At 34.6% G+C, this 12041-nt stretch overlaps 2 long non-coding RNA genes across 2 annotated transcripts in view; both read left to right on the top strand.

Annotated features, from left to right (window-relative positions):
• Positions 1–547, top strand: part of LOC129501056 (uncharacterized) — a 42256-nt gene extending 41709 nt beyond the window's left edge. Inside the window, exon 3 of the long non-coding RNA XR_008662635.1 lies at positions 419–547. This is a non-coding gene — a long non-coding RNA (uncharacterized LOC129501056). The remainder of the gene's footprint in view (positions 1–418) is intronic.
• Positions 1–11529, top strand: part of LOC129501055 (uncharacterized) — a 71378-nt gene extending 59849 nt beyond the window's left edge. The window contains exons 2-4 of the long non-coding RNA XR_008662634.1: positions 1543–1600; positions 3826–3961; positions 8685–11529. This is a non-coding gene — a long non-coding RNA (uncharacterized LOC129501055). The remainder of the gene's footprint in view (positions 1–1542; positions 1601–3825; positions 3962–8684) is intronic.
• The last annotated feature ends 512 nt before the right edge of the window (positions 11530–12041 follow it).

The following is a 12041-nucleotide window of genomic DNA, read 5'->3' on the forward strand; positions in this document are numbered from 1 at the left end:
ATGATACTGCTGAGTAAAGTCAGACTTCATTATGTGATATCAGGTTATAATCATCTTAAAGGTAGAAGCTTTCAGAATTGTAGACTAGTTGAGTTGAAGGAAACTTAGTTCCCTCAATATAACTATATTACTTTATGGGTGAGGAAGTTCACTGATACTAAGTGGTAACACAGCAAGTTATGAGCAAAGCTCAGAAAAGACTCGGTTTTCCTGCCCCTAGGCCCATGCACATCACTCTATAGCACATCTCATGTAGCTTGTGGGGTGATATACTTGTTTCCATTCCATATCAATGCCTCTGGCATGGAGCCTGCTCAAGATTCTCTCTCTCTCTCTCTCTCCACTCTCCCTGTGCCCCTCCCCTCCCAATAAATAAATAAATGTAGAGTGAAAGAAATATTCTACTCTCTTTGAACAGAGCCAGAAATTCAATTTTGAAGAAAGAAATGAAATTTTTCTCCCAGTGATTTCATCATCTTAATGAGTTTCTGTTAGAAGTTGACAATATCTTTCTGAAGACAAATATTTCTACAGAACCAAAATAAGAGAAAGGTATTATAGCTATTTCAGTGACTTCTATTTTCAACTATTTTTCTCTGTGTGTTTGTGTGTGTGCATATGAAAATTATGTTAAGGTATTTTTCAAGCAGATGGGCCACAAAAAAGGAAAATTTTAGAAACACCCATTAAATCCAATATTCCAAATGTAATATTTATGTCCTAAACTGGATTCACTTTTTGGCTCTTATTTAACAAATAAAATCAAACATTAAAAGAACATGTGTAGCAGCCTCTGAAAGGTGTATAAATGCTGACTGTAACAGCAGGTGATTGAGGGTTCAAAAACTATTTTGCATAACCTCCAAATTATTCATCATTAAATCAGTCCAATGTGTTCAGCCTTCACAGACCAGCTTAGTATCATTGCCAAATTAAAGTTGGAATCTTGAGAGCTTATTGAATCTTTCTGACCAAGTGTTTTGTTATTGTTTAGAATTTTTCAAAGTAAGACAGAATCATTATTGGAAATAGAACAGCACTTACTTGTGAAAGTAAGTTTTAACTGTTCCTCTAAAGGGTAATGTTTTATTTTGATTTCTCATTTTTCTTTTGTACCCTAGTGAATATGCAGTTATGCCTTAATACCCACATTCCTGGAAACTTCCCCCATCTTACTTTGGCTCAGAATAGTTGACTTCCAGCACTATAGGATAGGACACTTTAAACCTCCATAAAACTAACATTGAAAGTATTATTTGTAATGTTTTTTTTTTTTAAGTTCATCTTTAAAGCCACTTAATAAAAGTCAACTAAAACAAAAGTTATTACTTCTCTTTTCTCTCCAACTAGTTTTTCTTTAAAAAATGGTGTTTGCTCATGTTAAAACAGGGAACTAAGCTGTATGTAGAAAATAATGATTTACCTTCTGAAACTGCAATACGCACAAATGGTAAGTTATTTATAAAATTGATGTTGTCAATAATATAACACAGTATGTATTCTTCAAGGAAATAAAAGGCTATTTATTTCTCTTTCCCCTAGGAGCAAGAAGAATACGGGTACAGTGCCTGGATATCTCCTAGCTACCCTAGTTCCTCAGGTACATTTTCCACTTTCCATGTTCCTACATGACAGTGTCACTGATTTCTGCCACTGTGTCATAAAGATCACTTTCCTCCTGTATCCAGCAACATTCTCTCACATTCCTGTGAGCCCTCCCAACAGCCTCAGAGGTGGCTAAGATTTGCTCAATATCTCATCAAGACCTCTTACATTTTCCTTGAAACTCTCCTTAGGTGCCTCCAGATTCTTCCTACGCCTTATCCCAAAACTACTGATAACATCTTAAGACTTTTGTTGGGATAGCACACGACTTTCAAGCACAAAAATCTGTGTTGGTTGTGTCTGACTGTGTAACAGATCACCTCAAAACTGGCTTAACGCACCAGTGTTTTTATTCTTTGTAATTTCTGAGGATCAGGAATTTTAGGGTAACTTTCTGAATGGCTCTGGCTTCAAGTCCTTCATAAAACTGTAGCTAGATTTCAGCTAGAAAAGAAGTCATGTGAAGGTTTCACTGGGGCTTTAGGATCCCCTTCCAAGGTGATTCAGTTGCTGGTAGGGTGGTGCTGATTGCTGGAAGAGGCCTCAGTTCATCACTGCATGGTTCTCTCAAGAAGGCTGTTGGGTGTCTTGTGGCTTTGCAATATTGGAAGACAATTTTCCTGGGTCTGGTGAGTAGAGGAACTGAAAGCTGGTGAGTAGAGGAACTGAAAACTTCTCTTGTTCTGAATTATCTTTTCAAGGATGTTTGCATAGCAAAAGCCTTGCTGGATAGAGATAGTCTCCCTCCAAGCAAAAGACATTTTTTTCTTCTTCTCCCATATCATAAAGGTAATATCTCCCTAAGGCAGAGATCAATCAGGTTTAAAAAACTGAGTCCCCTAGGGATGACTCTGTGGCTCAGTGATTGAGTGTCTGCCTTCAGCTCAGGGCATAATCCCAGGGTTCTAGGATTGAGTCCCGCATTGGGCTCCCTGCAAGGAGCCTGCTTCTCCCTCTGTCTATGTCTCTGCCTCTCTCTCTGTGTCACTCATGAATAAATAAGCAAAATCTTAAAAAAAAATTGGGTCCCCCAAACTTGAGGTTTATCTCCTTCAACACAACCCACTGCATGGATGTTGTCTACACTGCATGGATGTTGTCTATGGCCCACTTTGTGTTAGCCTGTGGGAATCGGAGCTCAAGTAACTGGCACAATGCTGGTACTCTGGTGACTCCCATTATTTTGAATCATAAACTGTCCTTTGACAGTTTGTGACCTGGAGTCTCGTGTCTTCTACTACTCTCCAAGAACCTGTGGCAGGGTAGCTTGTTAGCTTACAAGTAGGGTACAGTCTCAAATCATTTATAGGTAGATGGCTTCCACCAGAGTGAAAGATCCAACAGGCTAAGGCAGAAGATGAGATGACTTTTTGTCCTAGCAGAGAAAACCCCACACCATCATTTCCACAATTCCATCATAGGCCAGCACTGATTCAATGTGAGAAGAGATGATGCAAAGGTAGGAACACCAGAAGGTGAGGCTCATTAAGAGCTATCTTGATACTTGGTTATCACAGCTCTCCTAAAAATTGTAAAAACTGTAAAAACTTGAGCTCAGAAATAATATAGTGATTATTTTTGTGCTGCCTGTAGATCTCAAACTAGTTTATTTCATATTACATTAATAATATTGTTGAATTGCATTGTTCTAAAAATATTACATGTGGTGTAGGGAACAATATTTCCATATAAAATGTGATGAGTAAGCCTGTAAAAAAGGAAAATATTTCTTGGTGTACCCTTTATCATCTAATAAGCAGAAAAAAATATCAGCATGAATTAGAAGTGGTATACTAGCCTTGTAAAGACCCACTATAAGGGGTATCTGGGTGGTTCAATGGTTGAGCATCTGCTTTGGCTCTGGTCATTATCCTGCGGTCTTGGATCTTTAGGGAACCTGCTTCTCCCTTTGCTTATGTCTCTGCCTCTCTGTGTCTCTCATGATTAAATAAATGAAATCTTAAAAAAAAAAAGACCTACTATAAGAGATATTGCCGGCTAATTTTGAATGACTAGTATTTCCTATCTTATCAAAATCTTCTGAACATTATATGAATAGAATCAAGAGAATAAGATTTGTGGAATTGTGACCAAAGAGAGAAAGAAGAAAGGGCACAAAGAATTATAAAAATAGTCATTCATATAACTTAATTTGAGAAGAATAAGTAAAATTAAAAGCTTTCTTTTCTTAAGAATATTTTATTTATCTATTCATGACAGACACAGAGAGAGACGCAGAGACACAGGCAGAAGGAGAAGCAGACTTCACGCAAGGACCCCGATGTGGGACTCGATCCCAGGCCTCTAGGATCACTCCCTGAGCCGAAGGCAGAAGCTCAACCACTGAGCCCCCCAGGTGTCTCAAAGGTTTTCTTTTAAATTAGGTTCTTTTAAATCAATCCTTTCTCCTTGAATGTTTTGAGAATCCAATTACTCAATATATCTCAACCACACTATGCACTACTTTTGTAAAATGTTAAGACAGGGGGAAAGAGATTTGAGTATGGTGATAATATTTCATCTAAATATATCTAAATCAAACTGCCAACTTCAAGACCTGCCCCATTTTGATTCATTATATCAGCTCAGCTAATAGCAAAGACTTCTTTGAAGCACAGTGACTGAGATTTATCAAAAAAACCTGTCATGATCTCTGCGGAAATAATTTCCAAATTCTTATGCAGTTATTATATTTCCTGGCCTGGAAGCATAATGAGTTTAAAGTATTAATTTGGAACACATTCCATCTTTTGCCTCCCATGGTTAAACTGTTTAATTAAAGGCCTTGAAGGCTTCTGGGCAAAACAATCAGCACATGGTGTGATCATCTCCCTCTTATTCTCTTTGCTTTGTGCTTTTTCATCTTTTGGAACTTAATTCGTTTATTCTAGGACTATTTGGCATTCTCCACTTAGGCTGTAGTAGACAAAAGAAGCCATTAGTCATTTGGTTTTGTAGATTCTCATAGAGATTGATTCTGATGGCTGAAGACAGTCATGCATTGCACAAATATTTATTGAGTGAATGCCAACTAAGGTTCCTGATATTCTGCTAGATGTTTTGAAAAAACTGACGAATCAGTTTTAGCTCCTTGTTTACATGTGAAGGAGTATTCAGGCAAGAAGGGGGGATGAGATAGGGTCATAGCCATCTACAACCCAAAGAAGCAAGAGGTAAAGTGTTGGAGTAAGATGTTACAAGACAAACTTTGAAGAGACTATTTTTGATAGGAGGAATTGAAAAGAAGACACATAAGTGAAGTGAGATTTAAAGTCCACTAGGAGGGATTTAGATGTTTAGGGGTTGGGAAATGGGAGAACATGAAAGAAAAAAAAAAAAAAGAACAAGGGGAAAGTAGGTCACCAAAGCACAGAATATAAAAAGACTTTATTCCACTCTTAATTATGAAGAAAGTATTATCAAAAGGTCTTAAATTAGAGGACTAGCAATTGAGATTTGTATTTTAAATAGCCAATTGAGGTTATAGCACAGAGATTGAATTGGAAGGGGTAATAATAGAAAGAGAGAAAAGAAACTAGTCTACATTTTTTAGCTCTTACTATTTGCTTTTTGTTTGAGAGAGAATCCATTTTAGATAATGACAATCCTTTCCAGTTTGACTTCTTGCCTTCTTTGAAGCATCTTTTTGATATTCACTTTCTGGTACCTCATTTTGTGACCTTCACTAAGAAATGTCCTTTCCTTCAGTAGAATTAATACACTGGGCCCATTCACTCTATGGCTTCTCCAGTAGAGAAATGAAGAGGTAATTAGAGAGTAATATAAATTTTTCCATTGTGATTTTTGTAGATTATTCTGTGTGCGGCTCTGTGTGGAAGCTAGGTATAGGAAAGTATGAGGTTGGCCCATGAATGGAGGTATGGGTTAAGGGAATCAGAATTCATGCCTTAGACTCAGCAGTGTCAGGAAGCAAGAACTCAAATTTTTAAGTCTGTGGAGAGCAGGCGTACTGTATCTAAAATAAAAGGGCTAAGTAACATCCTGCCAAATGGAGTAGATGCTGGAACACCCTGAGACAATGGCAGACTGGGGAAGGGTACCTATTTTACAAAGGACCTTTAACAAAGCCTGTGAGAAGAAAAAGGACTGGTAAGGTTGTGACAGGTTAGAACATATATGGTACTTCTCCAATTACTTTCTTAAACACACTGACTTGAAGTCAAAATCCTAACACCTTAAATGCCCTATGGGTAACCAGTTTTTATACATTTGGGTTAATAATAAAGATAGTTTTGGCAATGGTAAATATTTTCTTTTGGTGATTAGGAATAAATTTTCTGGGGAATTAAAGACTATAATTTAAAGAATTCTTTGATGGCTTCTCTGTACGTGGTTGTATTGACTCTAAGACCTTGTGAATAGTTCAACACTTCCAGTATGGTATGGAATAAATATATTAAAGATGCACTTTTGTGAGTGGTAAAACATGGCAAGAGATTATTGATTTTTCTGACATGCATTTATTCATTTATGAACTCAAGAAGTTTTGGCAACTTTATCTAATGTCAAAAAGCATATAGTCCAAATTTTTACCTATCTCATCTATTAGAAGCCTAGTAGATAAAAGCAACAAGTAGAGTAAAGAGTGATATGAATTGAAAATATGTATTTTATGCAAGAATGATTGCCTGGAAATAACAATGGGAAAAAAAAGAGTGACAAAAGAAACAATTTTCTTTCTTTTTAAATTCTACCATAGAGTGAACAAATAAGGAAAAATAAATTTTCAGATCTTGAATATTAAGTACCCTTATTTTCCAAATAACCATTTTTAATTATCTTGATGTTTTTGTTGTTCCAAACAAGGACCATTTAAGAATCTTATTTAAAATCATCTTTACAGAGGCACCTGGGTGGCTCGGTCAGTTAAGCATCTGACTCTTGATTTCAGCTCAGATCATGATATCAGGGTTGTGAGATCAAGCTCCACACTCAGTGTGGAGCCTACTTAAGAACCTACTCTCCCTCTGTCCTGCCCCCACTCTCTCTCTCAAAAATAAATAAGTAAAATAAATAAAGTTAAAATAAATAAAATAAAATAATCTTTACAGAGGTAGTATTATGGTGTAGTATTTAAAAAGGTTGGGTTCAGAGCCATACTACCTTGATATGAATCCTATTCTACAGTTGACTGTTGTGTAACCTTGTGCACATTAATTAACCTCTCTCAGACTCAGTTTTCTCATCTGTAAAATACTACCAGCTTCATAGAACTGATATAAGGATTAAATTAGTTAATATATCTAAAAAATCCTCAGTCATCCTCAAACATGTCTGTTTCTACATAGTAGAAACTTGATAAATATCATTATTGTTAATACTATTATTTCATCAAAGCAGCAAAAGTTACTTTATTGAATGAAAAATGTTTTAAAGTTAGTTATATAAAAATATTTTGATATTGTCGAAGTGAAACTATCAACTCATTAATTTCTTTACTTATTTCACTTTCACTCAGTTATGATAATATTACAGCATAATCTGAATAACCCCCTTTTATTTTTACTTTTTGCACATGACATCACTAGTGCTTTAACTCAAAATATTTTCTACACAATTTTTACCTACAATATTTAGTTCTAGCCCTTTACTCTTTCTTAAACCTCTTGAATACATTTTTTTTTAATTTCTCACTTTAAAAAAAATTTCTCACTTTTCTTGTTCTTATTGTTTGAACAGAGATAGCACAAGTTAGCAAATACATGGATATCTGAATAAAACTTGAATTTTAATTTGTGTATGTGACATATATATCATTTATTACCTATGTGTGTGTGACTTAGAGAACAAATGATTTAATTGCTCTAAGCCTTAATATCATCAGGTCTAAAATGTAAACTATAAAACCTTCCTTGTAGAATTATGTAAGCATTAACTATTATATACTTAAAATATTTAGCAATGCAATGCAATGGCACATAATAGATCAATAATAGCATAAAGTTAAACACAAAAGGGAGCAATATTCCAACATACAAAACTCAAATAAGAAAATTAGAATGAAAATGAGATGTCATTTCTCACCTTTAGTTTTGGTAAATAAATAAATAAATAAATAAATAAATAAATAAATAAATAAACATTTAAAAAAATATCCAGTATTGCAAAGAGTTGAAAAGAAAAGGAAGTCTCACAAGCTGTTGATAGGGTGAAGGTTTACAATTCTATTGAGAACAATTCTGCAGGATCTATCAAAGTTTAAAAGACACTCTTTGACCCCAAAATTTCATATTTATGAATCTCAGTTAACAAAGGTCAATAAATACAAGAGGCTGAGAATCCAGGAAAGCATAGTTGTCAGAAAATTGTGAATCATAACCATGTTGCTATTCCTAATGCCAAAGAAACTACTACTTGTGTTTTCTTCTAGAATCGTTATAACTTTAGGCTTATATTCAGATCTTTAATCCATCTGAGTTTGTTTTTGTGTATGGTGTTAGAAAGTGGTCCAGTTTCATTTTTTTACATGTAGCTGTCCACTTTTCCCAATACCATTTATTGAAGAGACTGTCTTTTCCTCCTTTGCTGTAGATTGGTTGATCATAGAAATTTCGGTTCATTTCTGAGCTCTCTATTCAGTTCTATTGATCTATGTGTCTATTTTTGTGCTAGTAGCATACTGTTTTGATTACTACAGCTTTGTTGTATACCTGGAAATCTGGAATTGTAATTCCTCCGGCTTTTTTCTTTTTTCTCAAGATTGCTTCAGCTATTTGGTGTCATTTGTGGTTCCATACAAATTATTTGTTCTAATTCCGTGAGAAATGATGTTGGTATTTTGATAGGGATTAGATTGAAACTATAGATTGCTTTGGATAGTATGGACAATTTAACAATAATAGTTCTTCCAATACCTGAATGTGGAGTATCTTTCCACGTGTTTGTGTTACCTTCAACTTCTTTCATCAATGTTTTATAGTTTTCAGATGACAGGTCTTTTACCTTTTTTATTAAAATTATTAAATTTATTCCCAGCTATTTTATTCTATTGATACAGTTGTAAATGAAGTTGTTTTATTAACAATAGTTTATTTTTGCTTTTGTTTCCTTTGCTTTAGGCAACATATCTAAGAAATTTGGGACTACATCAAAATAAAAAGCATTTGCAAAGTGAAAGAAACCACCAACAAAACAAAAAGGCAACCAGTGAATGGGAGAAAATTGCAAATAACATATCTGAGAAGGGGTTCATATCCAAAATACATAAAGAACTTATGAAACTCAACCCCAAGAAAACAATCTAATTTAAAAACATGTGCAGAGGACCTAAATGGACATTTTCCAAAGAAGATATACAGATGGTCAACAGACACATGAAAAGATGCTCAAGATCACTAATCATCAGGGAAATGCAAATCAAAACCATGAGATATCACCTTACACTGTCAGAATGGTTAAAATAAAAAAGACAAATAATAAGTGTTGGTGAGGATATGGAGAAAAAGGAACCCTTGTGCACCACTGGTGGGAATGTAAATTGATACAACCACTATGGAAAACGGCATAAAGATTCCTCAAAAAAATAAAAAACAGAAATACCATATGATCTAATAATTCCAGTACTGAATATTTACTCAAAGAAAATAAACACACTAATTCAAAAAGATGTATACACCCTTATGTTTATTGTAGCATTACTTTTAATAGCCAAGATATGGAAGCAACCTAAAAGTCCATTGATAGAAGAATGGATAAGAAAGATGTGCTCTGAATGTGTGTGTGTGTGTATGTAATATTACGCACCCATAAAAAAATGAGATTGTGTCATTTGTGACAACATGGATGGACCTGAAGGGTATTATGCTAAGTGAAATAAGTTTGAGAAAGACAAATACCATATGATGATACTCATATGTGGAATCTTAAAAAAAAAACCCAACTCAAAACAAAACAAATGAATAAGCAACAAAAAGCAGAATCAGACCTATAAATACAGAGAACAAACAAACTGATGGTTGCCAGAAGGGAGGGGGGGTGAGGGAATGGGTACAATGGGTGAAGGGGAGTTGGAGATACTTTGAGTTATGAAATGTCATGGGAATAAAAGGCACAGCATTGGGAATATAGGCAATGATACTGTAATAGTGTTGTATGGTGGGAGATGGTAGCTACCCTTGTGGCGAGCACAGCATAAGGTATAGAGAAGTTGAATCACTATGCTGACCACCTGAAACTAAGGTAACATTGTGCCAACTATACTCAGATTTTAAAAAGAGAGAAAAAGAAACATTGATCTGTAAGATGAGTAAACATTGCTATTAATAGTGACATTTGATAAGGACCAATTATGAATTATATATATATATATATATATTTTTTAAAGATTTAATTTATTCATGAGAGACACACAGAGAGAGAGGCAGAGACACAGGCAGAGGGAGAAGCAGGCTCCATACAGGGAGCCAGATGTGGGACTTGATGCCGGGTCCCCAGGATCAGGCCCTGGGCCAAAGGCAGGCGCTAAACCGCTGAGCCACCCGGGAATCCCCTCTTGTGAATTATAAAAAGAGGGAAAATATCTGATATGTATTGCATCCATATTAAAATATGCTATAACTATTCCCTTGATAAGACTTTTGAGATTAAGGACTCCAGGTTTAAGCATAACTCTTTACGTGATACAAGAAGAGAAAATAAAACCTGTGGCTATTTACTGTCCTCAAGCATCAAGAGTATTAAGTGCCACAGAGATAAGCAGGGAGAAGCAAACAGAATTTAAAAAAATTTTTTTCAATATTATTGCAACTGTTTCATTTTCAGTTTTTTAAATTTAAATTCAATTTACCAACATATGGTATAACACCCAGTGCTCATCTCATCATGTGCCTGTCACCCAGTTATCCTATATCCCCACCCACCTCCCCCTCTGCAACCCTTGGTTTGTTTCCCCAGAGTTAGGAGTCTCTCATGGTTTGTCTTCCTCTCTGATTTTTCCCCAGTTTCCTTCATTTCTTATCGTCCTTTTCCTATTTCTTATATTCCATATATGAGTGAAATTATATGATAATTGTCTTTCTCCAATTGACTTACCATTAGTAGTAATGATTCCTTTGGCCGGAGTCTGTGCATGTGATTCTTTAGACTGAAATAATGCCTTTGGGAAAAAAGTTAAATTTTCCTGGCAAAGTTTATCCAGGAGGGGATTTGGAGTATCAATGAGTGTTAAGTTGCAACTGTTGCTAATGTGATTTTTAAAATACTGAATGTGAGCATCAATAAGCTTCTGGACAATTTGAATTCTTTCTATTCTTAATGTTAACTGAATTTTAAAAAACCCAGGCATTATCGAGAATGATTTATAACATCAATTAGACATTATCTGTTTATAAGATTTTCTATTAGATTTGAAAACCTCAGGTTTTTTAAATATGAATTAATCTTGAGAAAATACCATTTACATTTGAAAATTTGCAGTGAAGTTAATCAATAATAATAATAACAATAATGTCCTAAAATGTCTAACAGATATGAAGGAATGTATTTTAAATTTGCTCTTTAAAAGGGATAATGGAGCACTTGGGGAGCTCAGTGGTTGAGTGTCTGCCTTTGGCTCAGGGCGTGATCCCAGGGTCCTGGAATGGAGTACCACATTAGGCTCCCCGCAGGGAGCTCCCTTCTCCCTCTATGTTTCTGCCTCTCTCTCTCTGTATCTCTCATAAATAAATAAATAAAATCCCTAAAAATATAAATAAAAAATTAAAAGGAAAATATATTACTGGATTTAGAATAACTTCCCAAAGCAGACTCTAGGACCCTGAAAAGCCCTTTAAAGTTCTTTCAGTTTGATAGTTTGTGTTTATTATTTTTAACTATTAAAATACTATATAATGATATAAAATTTAAGAGATTCTGATATATAATTAAAAATTAGGAGGGTTACTATTTTTCCTTATAAAATTTGTGTGTTATCTATCCATCAATTTATATTCCTGAGTGTGTATTGTATTGTATGTATTGTCTGCATATTTATCTGTATAAATATACAGATGATTTTTTAAAATAAAAGTTGGAACACAAACTACATATATTAATTTGTATCTTACATCTTTCATGTAATATTGTAGAAATTTTTATTTATTCTACATCATGATATATAGACCTACCTCATTCATTTAAATAGTGCTATCAAATTTCAAAATACAGACATGCGGTAATTTAAGACTTTCCCATTGATACCTTTTTATCAGATTTCTGCCACTACAAACAATGCTGCAGTGAGTGCTCTTATAAACACAACTTTGTTCACATATAGGATGGCTTCCTAGAGGCAGCATTGCTTGATCAGATTACACACTTTAAAATTTTTGATGGATCATGCCCATTTGTCCTCTAAAGAGCTAGAACCAATTTATCCTTCCACCAAAATTTGTGAAAGTTGTTCTGCACATCTTCTCTCATGGTGAATATTATTACAA

The sequence above is a fragment of the Nyctereutes procyonoides genome, unplaced genomic scaffold, assembly GCF_905146905.1.
Source record: "Nyctereutes procyonoides isolate TBG_1078 unplaced genomic scaffold, NYPRO_anot_genome, whole genome shotgun sequence".
Classification (NCBI taxonomy): domain Eukaryota; kingdom Metazoa; phylum Chordata; class Mammalia; order Carnivora; family Canidae; genus Nyctereutes; species Nyctereutes procyonoides.